The sequence below is a fragment of the Camelina sativa genome, chromosome 11, assembly GCF_030686135.1.
Source record: "Camelina sativa cultivar CO46 ecotype springtype chromosome 11, ASM3068613v1".
Lineage (NCBI taxonomy): Eukaryota > Viridiplantae > Streptophyta > Magnoliopsida > Brassicales > Brassicaceae > Camelina > Camelina sativa.
The window spans coordinates 23,548,103-23,566,535 of NC_141890.1; the positions used below are offsets into that span (position 1 = coordinate 23,548,103).

Sequence of the window (18,433 nt, forward strand, 5' to 3'; positions counted from 1 at the left end):
CCCTAAAACCTCTTTTTCTAACAGTTTTCAGTTTTTGTTATGTACAGAATTTAAAAAAAACTGATATAAGAGAGAAGCTAGAGCTAGAAAAAAAGAGATAAGAATAACAATATATGACCACTTCTCCATTATTTTTTCCAAAACTCATTGTGCTATTAGTGACAGACAAAAGAAAAAGAGAATAGCTAGTTCATGGAAGCATGGAAAGGCTAAGAGAAATACAAAACAATACAAATACAGTAGGTGTGGTTAGTGTGGACAAAACAAATCTAGTTGTGTAGCTGCTATCTAACTCTCTCTCTCTTTAATTCAATTTGAATTTGTTGTTTTATAAAAAAATATTTCAGTTTGCGGTGTTGTAAACTCCATTTACAAAGAATGTTTTTCAGATTTTACTGTTTTAAAACATTATAAACAACTTGTAAGACCATATAAAAAGCATGTATGTCCACATAAATACTCTATTATAAAACATTATAAACAACTTGTAAAATCTTTTCAAACCTTCTAAAAACCTTTTAAATTTCTAAAAACCTTTTAAAAACATTTTAAAACCTTGTAAAATTCTTTAAAAAAATATTTATACTCTTTTAAAACCGTTTTAAAACCTTTTAAAACGTTGTAAAACCTTTTAAAAAATATTTATAAACCTTGTATAATTCTTTTAAAAAATCATATATACTCTTGTAAAACCGTTTAAAAACATTGTAAAAATCTGTAAAATTCTTTAAAAATTATTTATACTCTTGTAAAACCGTTTAAAAACCTTATAAAACGTTGTAAAACCTTTTAAAAACATTTTAGAACCTTGTATAATTATTTCATATACTCTTGTAAAACCGTTTAAAAACATCGTAAAAATCTGTAAAATTCTTTTAAAAAAAAAATCCTTAATATCATTTTGTAAACCTTCCAAACTTTGTCACATAACCTTACAATATTTGTTTACCAAACACTATAATAATATCATTTCCAGCCTACAAAATAGAAAACTAAACAAAATGTTGTTGAAGGAAACAAATTATGGATTTTCCTCGAAGTATTTGTCCCTGATCACCTGCAAAAGAAATGAAAAATTTAAGTTAAAATTAAATAACAGTAAAATGTACATTAAATCTAACAAAAGTTGAGGTTCACTAACCTTGAATATTAAAAATATTCGGGTACCGAGGTATCTCATTTGTGGAGAAACTTCTTTAGGAATATTGTCATGATGAAGAATTAACATTGCCTTCCTTGCTACTTTACTTACATCTTCTCTAGTTACCAAATAAAGGTAATAGATTTTTTTCCAATTATTCCCTGGCCAAAGCATCTACAATGTAGAACATCCAAGTTTTGCTAGTATTTAACGCCTATGATAACAAGTATATGATTTTTTAAAACTTACTTTTTCCATTGACGAAAGCATATATTTGATGTCCCCGAGTAAACCCTAATGTCTTACATCTGTCTCGATTTGTTTCATTTCTTCGTCACTTATTTTGCTCTCCTGCGTATAAGGAGTTTGCACTAATACAAACATATGAAAAAAAATATTATATGTTATTTTCAAAGAGGCAAATCATCTCTAATAAAGAATTCAAAAACTTACAACTGCTCATTTTCGGCTGGTATTTTCTTGTTGAGTGGGAGCTTCTTGTTGGCTTGTGTCTTCTTGATGAGTGGGAGCAGCTTGTTGGCTTTGTTCTACATCAGTATCTGAAAGATTATTACACTCTTCATCATCTGATATAATAACGTACGCTTCTTCATATACGTTTTCTCCTACTCCTTCGCGAGAGTCTACATCATCAGCACTGCTATGCTTATCATCCTGCATAAATAATTATATTTTCATTAACCATATGTAAATTATTTTCAAATATGTTTTTACAAGGTTTTTATAAACAGTCGATCATATTCAAGTAACACATACCTTATCATTATTCATATCCTCCTCTTGTGGATAATTTTGATTAGTATCTTGGGTATTTTCCTCAAGAAAAACACTTGGTTCCCCTGTCAAGTCAGTTTGTTTCTCATGTTGATAACCTTGAATCTCTTCTTCAGCTACCTATAAATATCATAGATATATAATGTTACATCTAGAGCTTCAATGTTCTTTTAAATTAACTGTAAAACCTTTTAAAATGTTGTAAAATTGTTTAAAACTATTTAAAACACTAGCAAAACCTTTGAAAACAATTATATGACTTGTTTAAAAACTCTTTAAAACACTTTTAAAACGATTTTAAAAAGAATTAAGTTTTTTTTCACTTACAAATTCTCTTGGAGAAGCTGGTATTTCCTTGTCTTCAAAATCGGTGGCGGAGGATGGTACTTCCTCTTCTTCAAAAGCAGTAGCAGATGCTGGTGCTTCCTCTTCTTGAAAAGCAGTGGCAGAGGCTGTTACTTCCTCTTCTAGAAAGGTAGTTGCAGAGGCTGATAATTCCTCTTCTTCAAATGTCCTTGATTCTCAATGTGGTGTTGCAGCAGCAGTAGTGATCCCCACATGATTCTACAGTCTCACTATTCTGTTGTGAATAAATTGACATGATTTAAAAATCATGTCGATTTTTCCACTACAAGACATTCTTTTTTTTTTTGGTTATTTTGATTTCAACTTTCGGACCTGCAGGTTCTCTCACACGCTTGTTTTGATTTTGTTCTCCTTTTACAACTTTAATCCATCCTTGAATCCATTCCTCCTTAGTCATCCTATAGCCTTGGATTACAAGTTTAACAACTTCATCAAAATCCTTTTCTTCATCATTCGGTGGCATAACCAAGACGCAAATACAACAGGTACACTAATCAGTAAGATTGATGAAGTAATAATTAATGCAAAAAAGGTTCGAGTCCTCTTCAAGGCATAATATTGAAATGGAATAAGTTCGGCAGCGGATACCGTTTAGTTGACCTTTACCAGTTTGAACAGTGTCAGTCTATGAATCACTTACATATTCTTGTGAATTATGTGTATCTGCGGGACTCCAACGCATAAATGGTTGGGAGTTCACATTCTCATCATCTTTGGTAAAATCAAAGTCCACCACGTAGATCCTTTTTACCACAAGCTTTTAATAATATGGTTGTGATCTGTCATCGGGGGTCACCAACAATTGTTTTCACTTCAACCTGCAAAGATAAATCGATTCATATTAAATCTCAAAAGTTTTATACAGATATTGTAAAACCTTTTAAAACTCTTTCAAAACTCTTTCAAAACTCTTTTAAAACTCTTGTAAATCCCTTAAAATACATTAAAGTACCCAAAAGGGACCGGTTACTTTTGAGGATATATTATGATACGGGAATATATTTTACAATTGGGCCTAGACCTAGGCCTTTTACCCTTTTTATAAAAAACATTGAAAACCTTTTAGAACCCTTTTAAAATCCTTATATAACCATTGTAAACATTTTTGAAACGTAAAAAATCCATGTGCAATCTTTGTTTTTAATTTGATTTTAAAAGGTTTTAAAGGGTTACCAAATTTAGGGTATTTCAATGTATTTTATAGGATTTACAAGAATTTTAAAAGGTTTTTAAAAGGATTCGATTTTATTTTTTTTCCCCATAGTTTTAAAACACATTTTAAAACCTTTTAAATGGTGTTATTAACGTAATTGGTATTTTAAAAGGAATTGACAAGAGTTTTAGATGGATTTTAAGGTTTTAAAAGGGTTAACATTTTTTGGGCATTTTAATATGTTTTAAAGGACTTACAAGAGTTTTAAAGGGTTTTTAAAAGGATTCAAAAACGATAAACAGTGTTTTTAAATAACCATGTAAAGACCTTTTAAAACTCTTGTAAATCCTCTAAAATACATTGAAATACCTACACTTAAACGAAGTATATGCTAATTCTGCAAAGATGTCAAACGTCATTTATTGAATAATCGAAAAGGAGGAACTTAATATTTTTCTAGAAACGTTCACAATAAAAACATAAAGGATTTGAAAAATACATTTTAACTATTTAAGTTCATATTTCAGTTTCCTCTCCCAGTGTATCGCTTTGTCATATCTTTTGTCGTTACTTCAAACTTTGCCCTATCGATTTTGTAGAGGTTTGCAAGATTTTCATTGACATGTTCCTCATCATCCCCGTCTGGTTCAATCAAGTTCTGCACTATTGATATGCATATATTTTACTATGTTTCACCATAGTTTATTTACATCTTTTGCATGGTTTACTAGCTAGTTTTGTCATTATTTTGTAGTTTAAGCTCTGTTTGTGCATTAGAGTTGGATTTGCATTGTTTCATGCATAAACAGGTGATTTGGACCCCAAGAAGCATGGAAATGAGCTGAAGAGCCATAGAATGCAACCAGTGAAGCAGACAAAGGCTGGAATAGAAGAAACCCAAGGTTCAGAGGCCACTCGACCACCACACTCGACTAGACACTTGATCGTGTGAGAAGATGGACTCGAACAGTGGAGAAACAGAAGAAGAAGGCACTCGACCGAGTAAATGGTCAAGCACTCCCAACCGCCTAAGTGTTTTGTCTGTTAGCTAATTTAGGGCTTCCTTCCCATCCTATAAATACCTCTTGTACTCTATGGCCGCCCACAAGTCAGAATAGTCAGAGAATAATATCTAGTGCCACCTCAAACTTAGTTCTTACTTTTTCCAGAATTTTCTTAGTTTGTAATCTTCATAACTTTCTGTGTGTTGAGAATCTGCATTTGATACTTTATATTAAATTAAAGATCTCTCTCTTATCTTTCTAGTCATGTTGGTTTCATCATTTTCTGGGTTTGAGTTTTTCATCATCATGATCTGTTCATCGGACTAGTGAGCTAGGGTTCTAGAGATGGATTAGGCTGGTTTAGGGTTATGGTTACAGAGACTGATCAAGCTTGTTTGTTTATAGATCTCTTCCAGATTAGGTGTCCTCTAAGCTGTTCTTATTCTGAGAAGGTAAGAACAGATCTTAAGCTTCCTTGCATCATACCAATGTTTAGGTTGTTAGATAAAGCTAATAATGGAGATTACTATGCCTAGCCTAAGAGATTAGTTGTCTAGGGTGGTTTTTGACAAATAATGATCTGGATCTGTAAAGCCGGTTTATTGATGTCTTAGCTAGTGAGAACTAGGTCTAAGAGTGTCTAAACTTGATTACTATTGTCATGAGAATGGATTAGTAAGTCTTTGAGATCATTGTGTAGAGATAACTCATGTTAATTGAGGTTTGTTGATCAGTTTAGGTAGCCATAGCTTGAGACCAGCCCATGACTCCATCTCTAGGAGCCTACTTTGTTTATTGATTGTCTGTTATTGCATCTTGTCTTGTTTCATTGCTTTCTAATCTGTTTTTAAGTTGTCGAAATTGCTTATGTTCTTCGTATTTCACCACTCGATCGAGTCACTCGACCACACACATGGTCGAGTGCTTGATCGAGCATCATCTGGGTTGCTTGTTGTACATTTTGTTTCATTCCTGTTTCATTGCATTCATTTCTGCTTTGTTCAGTAGTTTTGTTTCATTGCATTTGTCTAGTTCTTGCTACTGTTTAGTGTAGTTTATGCTTAGTTTATCTTTGTTTACCTTGTATTTAGTTTCTGTTCTAAGTAGTTCACATTCTGCATTTCACTATTGTCATTAGGTTGTTAGTACAAAACCATAATTATATCTGGCTTAACATGAACCACTGTTCACATCTTAAGTGCTTGCATAATCACCCTTTATGGATTGACATCTCTTATACTGCAACATCATAAGAGAATTGAAACCTCTTGCATACCATCTGATCATCACTACTTATGTTTGTTTGACATTGCATCATTCATTCATAGGTACGGTTACACAAATAAAAAGCATGTTTCAATTGGCGTCGTTGCCATTAGGGTGTTAATTTGTTTCATTTAAGATTTACAAACGTTCAAGATTAAGTTCTATTGCTAACTGCTCACCGCTGTCTAGTTTCCTGTTTTGGTTGGTTGTTTTTGAATTTCAGGTAAACACTCGAGCAAACACTCAAGCAAGCACTTGATTGTGTGTCCATCGAGCCTGTGATCGAGCACCAAACCAGAAACCAGCTTGTTTCCTCGTCTCATTCAGTCAACCAGTTGCTCGAGCCTGTGCTCGACCGTGTGTCCATTCGAGCGTGTGATCGAGTCGGTTAATGCAAACTAGATCCAGGGGAAAGACAAGAATACTTCAAGAACAAGAGGAGCAATTACTCATGGATCCACCAAACATTCAGAATCGAAGACCAAGGCATATAGGAGCTGGAGATGCTCCTAACACTCACAATCAGAGAGCAAGGTTATTTCCACCAGCTGTGGCCAACAACAACTTTGAGATCAAGAGTGGTCTCATTACCATGATTCAAGCTAACAAGTTTCATGGTCTACCAATGGAAGACCCCTTAGATCATCTTGATGAGTTTGATAGACTTTGTGGTCTAACCAAGATCAATGGTGTTAGTGAAGATGGCTTCAAGCTCAGGTTGTTTCCATTCTATCTTGGAGACAAGGCTCATCTATGGAAGAAGACACTTCCAACTGGTGCTATTACTACATGGGATGGTTGTAAGAAAGTTTTTCTGGCCAAATTCTTCTCTAATGCAAGAACTGCAAGATTGAGGAATGAGATCTCAGGTTTTGCATAGAAGAACAATGAGAAATTTTGTGAGGCTTGGGAGAGGTTCAAGGGCTATCAAACACGATATCCACACCATGGGTTCAGCAATGAGTCACTGCTTAGAACTCTCTACATAAGAGTATTGCCCAAGATTAAAATGTTGTTATATACAACGTCTAGTGGTAACTTCCTCAACAAACATGTAAATGAAGGCTCAGAACTAGTTGAGAACTTGGCTCAATCTGATGGGAACTACAATGAAGACTATGATAGGCCTGTGAGATTTGTTGATTCTGGTCCAGATGAGAAGTATAAAAAGTATTTGAAGGTTGTTAATGAGAAGTTGGATAGGATACTGCTCAGCTAACAGAAGAATATACATTTTCTTGTTGAAGAAGACACTCCAGCTCAAGATGGGGAGAATGAGCTTGCTGAGCTTTGCTATGTACAGAATTGATAACAGGTTTTTCCACCCAGGGTATCAATTCCCTATGCAGTTGTAGTACAAAGGGTTATCAATCCAAATGGTTGTTTATGCTAGCAGGAAGGATACAATCAGAACAATGCAAGTCAAGCCAAGCAATAATGGGGTTTTGTCTAACAATCCTAAAATAATAAAAGAAAAGAATATAAACAAAGAACCACACGACCTAAGCACTCGATGCAAGCATTTGAGTACAGGATCGGGTGGGGTGATCGAGTAAGCAAAGAAGGTATGAACAACTCGAGGGGTTACTCGAAGAAGGTGATCGTGTACTTGTTCGGGTAAAGGATCGAGTGATGAATAAAAATGCAAGCAATTAAAATACGAAAGCTTCTAAGGATGGGGTAATCGAATCCTAAGTGTTCATGACCACTACGGATGTCTTACATGCCTCAAACAAATATTCCCTAGACAATGAATATCTATTATCTTGTTAAATCACTCTCGTGATAGAAACAATCAACCTTGATCACTCCCCTACCCAACTCTCGTTGGAGTAACATGACCAAGCAGGCAATAAGAACCGATTCATTATTGTCAATAAACCCCTTACTCATCTAATCTCTTAGGATAAGTGAGTAAATCTCTAGCATTGGTTGATTCAAGTATTTCATCTACACCTCTCGGTGGTAAACCACCTTAGATTTAATCTCACCCTCTCGGTTTGTTGACAACATTAAGAACACCAACTTAGAAGGGAATCTATAAAACATATTCAATCAAACTAAGACATCCTAACCGATCAAGAACACAAAATCATCTATCCCATCCCTAGAAACTTTACTACACTACTCGGAAATCATTGCAAGAAACATAAAAGCATATATGAACAAAAATTGCATTGTATTAAAAGATAGAGTAGAGGATAAAGAGTACAAAGTAGAGATCTAAGAAAATGACAAAAAAAAAAATCCTAACAAAAAGTGAAAAGTGTTTTGAGTCGCTCAGTTCTCTCACAGAAGCTCTCGCTCTCTGGTTTGAGGGTCTCCGGCGTGCTCGTTTCCAAGGAAGAAGAGGATGGGTTTATATATGGAAACCCCTTTGACCTAGCTTCCCAGTCCTGCCCGAGGGTCTACTCGATGGGGTGCACGAAGATGTGGTTGGGTTAATCATCGGGTAGATCTTTGGGTTGTTTTTCCTGCTCTCGGATCCTGCTCGATCGTGTTGGGGTTCAGATTGTTCTTCCAGCTCGATGGCTCCTTCGGGTACACGTTCGGATTTTTCCTTGTTTTTCCCCATTTATACCCTTAACTTAGTATGCAAATGCAAGAATGCAACACCCTAAATGGCCTAAAAGTGAATTTCTACAGTTAATGAACTAAGAATGCTAAGTTAAGGGTATAAATAATACAGAATATGGACAAAAAAGGATACTTAAAACATGTAAATTAGAGAGTTATCAAGAACAAAGGAGATTTCAAAGGCTACAATCAGTTGAAGCCCAACAACCTATCATACAGAAGCACAAATGTAGCAAACCCTCAAGATCAGGTTTACACTCCTCAACCACCACAACAGCACAACACATATATACCAAAGCAACAACAAGGTTTTCAGGCTCCAATGTGTCACCCACCAAGGTTTCAGACCAATCAAGCTCAGGAACCAGATTTAAGAGCTTTAATGCAGCAGTTGTTGCTTCCACAAGCTAGTGGTCAGATGGACACATAAAAGAAGTTTGCTGAGATAAACCAGAGGCTGGATTCCAATTATAATGATCTAAACATCAAGTTTGAGAATTTAAACTCTAAAGTAAAGTTCATGGAGAGCAGCCTAGCTTCAACTTCAGCTCCTAAGCCTAACCAGCTTCCTGGCAAAGCTATTCAAAATCCAAGGTAGTACACGGCCAAGGCTATCTATGTCACTGAGAAGGATGTCAATGAGGACAGTGAGGTTCAAGAGGGGGAGGATTTGTCACAAGTTTCAGCTCAGAATGAAGTAAGAAACACACTCGACAATCTGCTCGACCAGGTACACGATCGAGCACTCGATTGAGTGACTGATCGAGTGGAATCCATAGAGCCTGATAAACCTATCAGATACATCCCTCCACCATATAAATCACCTCTGCCATTCCCAGGATGTTTCAAGGAACAAATGCTTAGGAAAATCAAGGAAAAGCTTGAAAAGAAAGATTTAATGGCCATAGAACATGCAATTATTGTTGAGAACAAAGAAGAAGAGAGAGGACCTGCTTTGGAACAATATGATCTATATCCACTCGACAAAGGTATGCTAATTGACATAACCAAGCAGAAGGCTAAGAATCAATCCAAGAGGGATCTAGAGGACATTAGAACAGCTCATTCAATCTACCATGCTCACTCTACTATATGCACTTCAACAAGTGCCTATGTGACCTTGGAGCCTCTGTTAGTGTTATGCCCTTCTCAATAGCAGAAAAGCTGGGATATGAAGAATTCAAGCTTAGTAACCTCTATATAAGCCTAGCTGATGGTTCAAAAAAGGATGTGGTTGGTAAACTGGAGAATTTTCCAGTGAAGATGGGCAAGGCCAGAATACCTACTGATTTTGTCATAATAGGGATGGAAAAGGAGCTTGAAGACCCAATCATACTTGGGAAACCATTTTTAGCTACAGCTAGAGCCATTCTTTATGTGGACAAGGGTGTGATCAGCCTGAACATTGTTGAGGGGTTGACAATGAAGTTTAATATTAAAAATCCAGCCAATCAGCCCACCATAGGAGGCCAACCCTTTACAATAGAAGATAAAGCTGATAGTGAGTCTTTTAAAGATGAAGCTGACTCCAAAGATAAGATTTTAGCTCATGAGGAATCTTTTCTAGACCTCAAAGGTTTAGTGCAAGAGTTAACTGATCTGGTGAAGGATCTTCAAGTGCAACTCAACAAGAAAACTTTGAAGAAAGCAAGGCCAAGGTTCAAGCTCAAGAAGAAACAAAGTTCAAGTGTCAAGGCTGTTTTGATCAAGGAAAAGCTGTGTGGTGATCAAATTGAACCAGGGGGGAAATCATCACCTCTCTGGTCTCCAAACAAAGCTTGAAAAGGAAACAAAAGTCAAGCTTAGAGACTATAAACAAGCTCATTAGGGAGGAAGTCTAATAACAGGTTTTTCACCCAGGGTATCAATTCCCTATGCAGTTGTAGTACAAATGGTTATCAATCCAAATGGTTGTTATGCTAGAAGATAAGATATGATCAGAACAGAGAAAGTCAAGCCATGCAATAGTAGTGGGGTTTTTCTAACAATCTAAAATAAGCAAAAGTAAATAAAAGAACAAGAACCACACGACCTAAGTACTCGATGCAAGCATTTGGGTACATGATCGGGTGGGATGATCGGATCAAGTAGACTAGGATGAACAGCTCGAAGGTATACACAAAGCTGGTGATAGAGTACCAGTTCGGGTAAAGGGTTGAGTTATAGAATAAAACTAAACAATCAAGATAAGAAAGCTCCTAAGGATGGGGTAATCGAGTCATAAGTGCCCCTGACCAATTTGGGATGTCCTACATGCCTCAAGCAAATATTCCCTAGACAATGAATCTCTTAATTCTTACTAAAACACTCTCGTGATAGAAGCAATCAACCTTAGTCACTCCTCTACCCAACTCTCGTTCGAGAAACATGACCAAGCAAACATTACAATCCGACTCATTATTGTCAATAAACTCCTTACACATCTAATCTCTTAGGCTAAGTGAGTAGATTTCTAGCATTGATTGATTCATGCATTTCAAAAACATCTCTCGATGGCAAAACACCCTAGATCTAATCTCAACCTCTCGGTCTGAAAATAGTATTAAGAACATCAATCTAGAAAGGAAGTTATATAAAGTAAACATTCAAGCTAAGACATCCTAAACGATCAAGAACACATATTTGCCTATCCCATCCTTAGAAACTTTGATTCACTACTCAGATCTCATGGTAAAATGCATAAAAACACAAATGAATGAAAATTGCATTGTATTGAAAATAAGATAAAAGTAATAGAGTACATAATTGAAACTAAAAAGAATAGCCAAAGAAACAAAATCGAATCCTAACAAAGTGGAAAAAGTGTTTGACTCGCTCAATCTCTCTCTCAGAAGCTCTCGCTCTCTGTTCTAAGTGTCTGCGGCGTGCTAGGGCGAGAGGAAGAAGAGGAGGTTTTATATATGGAAACCCTTTTAACCTAGCTGCCCAGTTCTGCCCGAGGGTCTGCCCGAGGGTCTGCACGAGGCGGTGCACGAGGTTCAAGTTGGGTAGTTCCTTGGGTAGGGCTTTGGGTTGTTCTTCCTGCTCTTAGATCCTCTTTGATCGGTTTGAGGTTCGGACTGTTCTTCTTGCACGATCTCTCCTTAGGGTACATGCTCGGGTTTTACCTCATTCTTCCCCAGGCTCCAAAGCACCTGTTTTCATCCAAAATTCACAAATGCAGCACCGTAAATGGACTAAATGCAAATTCCTACAGTTAAGGACCTAAAAATGCTAAGATTAGGGTATATATAACACAAAATATGGAAAAAGGGTGTCTAAACCATGTAAATTAGAGAGTTATCAAAGTCCCTAAGGTATCTTTGTACATAAGTTTAATTTCCTTGTAGTTTTGATGTTTTTCTTTTATGTTTGTGTTGGGCAAGCTTTGTAAGAGTGCATAAGTGGGTTTAAGATGAGTTGCACTTGTGGAGAAGGAGTTTTGAGGCCACTCGACCAGGCCCTTGAGAAGTGCTTGATCGAGCACTATAGAAGCACATGCCCATTCGATCCTTTCACCACTTGCTCGATCGAGCATTGGAGAAGCACAGGCCCATTCGATCCTTTCACCACTTACTCGATTCTAATCTCCTCACTCTCTCATTTGCATCAAAGTTTCAATATCTAGCTTGAAAATCTCTCTCTACATTCATTGTCTTACTCAACGCTTAGCTCTTTTGTTTTCTGTGTTACTAACCTATTAACATTGAGCTTTGAGTCTGTTTCTTTCAAGTCTTCTTTCAAAATGTCTTCCCAGGCCAAAGAAAAACCAAAACAAGCTGCTATTCGCCGAGCTGCTGCCAAGAAAACTGCTGAACACTTCAAGGGAATTCTTGATGCACCAGTTGTTTCAAGGAGAGAAGTTGGTGAAAGCACTCGATCACCCACTCAAACAGGCAAACGCTCGAGTGAGAAATCGAGCAAGGGGTCGAGTGGCAAGCATAAGAGGAAGAACCAGCCTGTTGAGGAAGATTTAGAGAGAACTGAGAGTGATGAAGAGATGGAGGTTGACTATGAAGAGCATAGGAGGAACATAGCAAGTGGAAAGAGGCCAGTAGCTGAAGTTCAACAAGAAGAAAGTGAAAGTGAAGATGAAGCATATTCTGGTGCTTTAACACCAAGCCAGCTCTATGAAGCCTTCATGACCATGAAGTTCCAAGGGACCAGGTATCCACACAAGGAGACCATGGAGAAGCTTGGTATTGCTGAAGATGTGGAGCTTCTCTTTGAAAACTGCAGCCTAAGCAAGTTCATGGGCATGAATATGGAGGGTTATATAGAAGAGTGTTGTGAGTTTTTAGCCACCCTCCAAATGCAGTACATTATAGATATGATTGATCTAGAGAAAGGAGCTAGCTACATCACTTTCACCATCAAGGGCAAGAACTATGAGCTGCCACTCTTGGAGTTAACATCACTCTATGGGTTTGAAATAGGAACTGATTTTAACATTGTCATACCAAAGGAAGTGCTTCACTCTCTATGGTAAACCATTGGTGAAGATAGGCCATATTACTCTTCCAAGACCAAGAGCTCAAAGATTAGAAGTCCAGTCCTAAGGTAGTTCCACAAAGCTCTAGAAAATACTCTTTTTGCTAGGAAAGAGATTGGAAATTTGAATGAGGGAGAGCTCAAGGTGATAGACATGGCACTCTATGGTGTCATGAACTCAACAAGAGATGGGACAACCATTTGTGGAAGTAGAGTACCAACAGACTTTGCCATGGTCCTCACTGATCAAATGACATACTACAAAATCTGGGTCAGCAAGTTGTACAAGAAGGGCTCAACTGGAGTTCTATGCATTGGAGGTATCATCACTCCAATTCTTGTAGCTGCTAATGTACCACTTCAATCTGAGAAGACCAAGCCAAGGTTAATTGATGTGTCATACCTCACCACTGTTCTAAACTTAGCCAAAGAGAAGCATCAATGGAGACACCTCTTCAAATTTGATCACCCAACAGTTGGAAAGGCTCAGTTTTTTCTGCCCAATGAAAAAGCAACAACCATAAGAGATGAGCTCAACATTGATATTTGGCCAGCAGTTGAGCTACTGTTTGATGGAACAGCCCCATTTGGAGATAACCAAGCTGAAGATGTGAATATGGCAGAAGGAGAGGAGCAGTTCTACTTTGAAGAATATGAGCCCCAACCAAGAGACAGTAGAGGAGTGAGAGAGACAAGCAAGAGGGTGACACTTCTCCAAAAGTGGAACAAGTGGCATGGCAAGACCATCAATGCCTTGAAGAGTAAGGTGAAGAAGATGTCTAAGTCCATGAAGAAAGTGATAGATGAGATGACGAGTGGAAACTCATCCCCAGCACATTCTGAGCATTTAAGGAGGAGTAGCTCCACTAGAGCCATGCCTACGGCTGAAAACACATTAGAACCGTCGAGCTTCATCATATGAGCCTATGTAGAGGAGAAGAGGCTCAATTCGCCCAAAAAAGCAGTTTCTGAGGCACTCAACCAGTGCACTCGAACCACCACTCGACAGAGTTCCTCTAATGCACTCGACCGCGCACTTGCCTAGACCTCCATATGGCTTCCCAGCTCAACCAGTTTATCCAAGCTACCCCTATGGCCAAGCCTATCCTCCCTACCAGCCTCAATACTATGTGGATCCTGCCTTCATGCAACATACCTACTATGGGTAGCCAGGACAGCCATTCTATCCACCACACTATGCTCGACCAGGCCACTAGAACAGGCACTCGACCGGGCGCCAGTCCGGGTGTATAGTCGAGCTGCCTCCCACTCCACCAGAAGTCCAAATGGATGCTTAGGACACTGGATAATCCTATGACAGCAATAATGATGTTGTAGATGACTTCTTCCACAACCCATGAGGTACCAACACCACCTATCTCATTGTTTATACCATTGCATTTTATGTTTTGTTTAGTTTGGTTCTTAAATTCTCTTTCAAATTTTTATTACACAAGGGACAGTGTAATTTAAGTTTGGGAGAGGGTTTAAGACAGCATTTGACATTGTTTACTATTTTCTTATTTCAAATTTTTAGTATAAACATGTTAGTACTTGAATTGCATCTAAGACATAGAAAAAACCTAAAAATTTGAAAAAATTTCACAAAAATCTTTAAAAAAACAGAGTGTTCATGTAGTTTGCATTGCATATTAGGATCTTGTTAGTCTGTTTCATATAGAACTGCTTCATATTGCATTAGGGATCTATGATGAGTTTAGCCTTGTTAACTTGTTTAAATTCACTAAACTAGGATCAATTCCCAAGTTAATAGTACTTTTGACACGACCCAACACGTTTTTTTTTTTAAAACAATTAGTAAGTAAGTAAGTAATAATAATAATAATAATAAATACTCTACAGCTAGTGATCTCATACCCACTAGCCACCTAACCACAACCACACAACAGCGGATAACATCAACCATAACATTAAACCAATAAATAACCAATAATTAATAAACAACATTAGAACATAGCAATTATCCAATAACCAAACATTAGGAATCATGAAACCAGCAACCTAGAAAAGTTCTAATGACCCAACTCTAGACCCTTACAGTGCCAGACAACAACCAATCGAGTCCCTAGAACATCCTCCTTTTCATCGCCTTGATTCCACGATCATACTTTGCCTTTACTTGCACCACAAACACAAATTGCAATGCATGAGTATTTTATAAACACTCAGTAAGGCAATCCTCCCATCTACTGGGCTATACACACAAGAAATAGAGACATCCCTAACCATCAACCAAAAATCAACAACCAAATAACAACAAACCAGGAATCTGCATCGACCGACACCAACTGGGTTGCATCGACTGACACAAGCTTGCATCGACCGACACAAGGTTCACTTGCATCGACCGACACGCACACTGCATCGACCGACGCATGCTCGACATTACGCGAAATCCCTAATTGCATCGACCGATGCTCCTAGGTTAATATGCGGCGTCCTCGCATTGCATCGACCGATGCACAAAGTGCATCGACCGACACACATGCCGAGCATTGTATTTCCTCGAAGCTTCTCGCCGGATCTTCATTTCTACAACCATCAAACTCGATCCCAAGCCACAAGAAAGCCTCACAAAGTCCAAAATATCATTTTAACAAACCACACAACACATACACATGCAGATCAGAGAAATCTCCAGCTTAGATTATGAACCTTAAACAGGAAAGGAAACTCTCCTAGGAAGCTCCTACAACGATCCCAGCTACAGATCTCTACAGAACCCTCCTCAAATCTCCCCAAAACCTCAAGAACAGCATGAACTCCTATTCTCACTTTCTTTTCTCGCAAAAGCGGCTAAACACGACTAAAAAGACAAAAACTCGATATAAGGGTTTTTTCCTAACCCAAAACGCAGCGTTTTATTTAAGTCCATCCGTGCAAATGGGACCTTGCATCGACCGATGCATCACCAGCATCGACCGATGCACATCCCAAACTGGGATTCCGGTTCGCAGATGTTACAATTCTCCCCCACCAACATAGATTCGTCCTCGAATCTTGAATAACCATCAGTCAAGGACTCTCGTGCAACCGTCTCCACGGCCCGCACTCCTCCGACCGATCTACGAAAGGTCACCTCTAGGCGATAGACTCACGTTCCAAGCATTATTTGCTCTCAACTTTTGGACTTTCCTTTACTCAGAGGCCTCAACCTTGAGTTTTTATTGGCTCTTCATCAGGTTGAAGCCTGCATGCCATAATATTGGCTCCTCATCGGGCCTAAGCCCGCATGCCATAATATATATATAAGGAAGTCCAATACTCATCTCTCGGGTTGCCACCCTACAGTGCGCCCCCGGATCGTCCTCCGAAGTCGATATACCAACCATTCTCTCAAGCCACAAAGTCTTAGAATATGGCAGTACAAGGAGAACCGAAGTTCCCGAGAAGTCGTGAGCAAACAATTCTGAACGCGTCTGAGCCCTATACCTATCCAGGTTTCCTTCCCGTGACTCGCGTAAAACAACTACAATGCCCCACCAGCCACATATCCCCTCAATGGAATACCTCATGACCACACAAGGATCATCTCAATGCCCCACAGGCCGCCATAAAGGCCAAAAAAATGTCCTAAACAGGACTGCCACCAAGGCCAAACAAATGTCCTCAACTAGACCGCCACCAAGGCCAACAATTGTCCTAAACAGGATCGTCACAAAGACCACTTGTCCCGAAGGGACGTCATGAAGACCACTTGTCCCGAAGGACCGTCACGAAGACCACTTGTCCCGAAAGACCGTCACGAAGACCACTCATCCCGAAGGACCATCACAAAGACCACATCCTGAAGGATTTCCTCAACAGGCCACACGTCCCGAAGGACCGCCTAAACAGGAATCTTAGCTAAACAGCCCGCCACAACGGCCACTCAATTGGTTAAACGGCCACTCAAGATCTCTCCTCCTCCTATCGGCATAACTCCTCTGCCTATCCTGAGCTTCCTTCATGTTCAACTTGAGAACCTGAATCTTCTTTAAGGTCTCCTGAATAAAACTAGCACCATACATGCTCCTCTCAACCACCTGAGTCCAGCACAACGGTGTATGACAAGGCCTCCCATACAAAGACTCATAAGGAGCTATCCCAATACCCGCCTGGTAATTGTTGTTTTAAGCAAACTCTACTAAGCTCAAGTGATCTGCCCAATGACCACCCCAATCCAGCACACACATCCTCAGCAAATCCTCCAACGTCTAGATCGTCCTCTCTGATTGTCCATCTGTCTGGGGGTGATAAGCTGTAATATGCACCTTAGTGTCCATCTCTTCCTGAAATGCCCTCCAGAACATCGAAGTGAACTTGGAATCTCTATCAGATAACAATGCTCGCTGGCACCCCACGCAACCTGACTATCTCCTTCACATACTTCTTAGCCAAGACCGCTGCTCCATCAGTCTTCTTAATGGCCAGAAAATGTGCTGACTTAGTCAACCGGTCTACAATGACCCAAATAGCATCAAAAGTCATGGACACTGGCAAACCCACTACAAAGTCTATAGTAATCATATCCCACTTCCACTATGGAAAGGGAAGACTCTTCAGTAACCCTCCTGGGACCTAATGCTTAGCCTTCACTAGCTAACACACATCGCACCTCGCGACCCAAGTAGCCACATCTTTCTTCATCCCGACCCAGTTGTAGTACCTCTTGAGATCACGGTACATCTTAGTCGCTCCTAGATGAATAGAGAACATGCCTCAACTCCTCATCCTTAGGCACACAAATCCGCCCATGCACCAAAATAGGACCATTAGCTGAAACCTGATACTCTGAATCAACATCCTTTGAGGCATTCACCAGCCCCAAATCCTTCTCATGAGCTAACCGCACCTTGCTCAACAGATCTGCTCTATCAGCTGCCAACAAACCCAACGGCTACCGTGAAACAGCACACAGACTCAACGCTCTGATCTCTCCTACTAGAGACCCCATATCCTGCTCCTGAGCCGAAGACACCCGCTTCCGACTCAAGGCATCTGCAACCAAGTTAGCATCTCCAAATCATAATCTGCCACAAGCTCCATCCACCGCCTCTGCCTCAAGTTTAGCTCGGGCTGAGTGAATATATACTTCAGGCTCTTATGATATGTAAACACATGTACCTTTGCACCATAAAGATAAGATCTCCATATCTTCAGGACAAAATCTACAACAGCCATCTCCAAGTCATGAGTAGGATATTTGTCCTCATGCTTCCGTAACTGCCACGAAGCATAGGCAATCACCTTCCCATGATGCATCAACACACACCCGAAACCAACTCTGGATGCATCTGTATAAACCACATAGGGTTCTTCCTGCTCAGGCAAAGCCAATACTGGAGTAGTAGTCAACATTTCCTTTAGTCTTGTGAAACCCTCTTCACACTCCTGGGACCAAACAAAAACAACCCCTTCCCTGTCAACTTAGTCATCGGTTGTGCCTTGCTCGCAAAGCCCTGCACAAATCTCCGGTTATAACCTGCCAACCCAAGAAAACTCCTGATCTCCGTGGCATTTTGCGGTGTAGGCCAAACTCGGATAGCCTAAAACTTCTTCGGATCTACAGAAACCCCCTCTACAAACACAATGTGTCCTAGAAAAGCCATCTCTCACTGCCAGAAACTACACTTGCTCAACTTAGCAAACAACTTCTGC

General features: G+C 39.2%; 1 non-coding gene across 1 annotated transcript; it reads right to left on the reverse strand.

The window, feature by feature from the left end:
* Positions 1 to 6,572: 6,572 nt before the first annotated feature.
* LOC147934288 (small nucleolar RNA R71) lies at positions 6,573 to 6,679 on the reverse strand. Its single transcript, XR_015573400.1, has one exon. It is a non-coding gene; the product is annotated as a small nucleolar RNA R71 (small nucleolar RNA).
* Between the last annotated feature and the right edge of the window lie 11,754 nt (positions 6,680 to 18,433).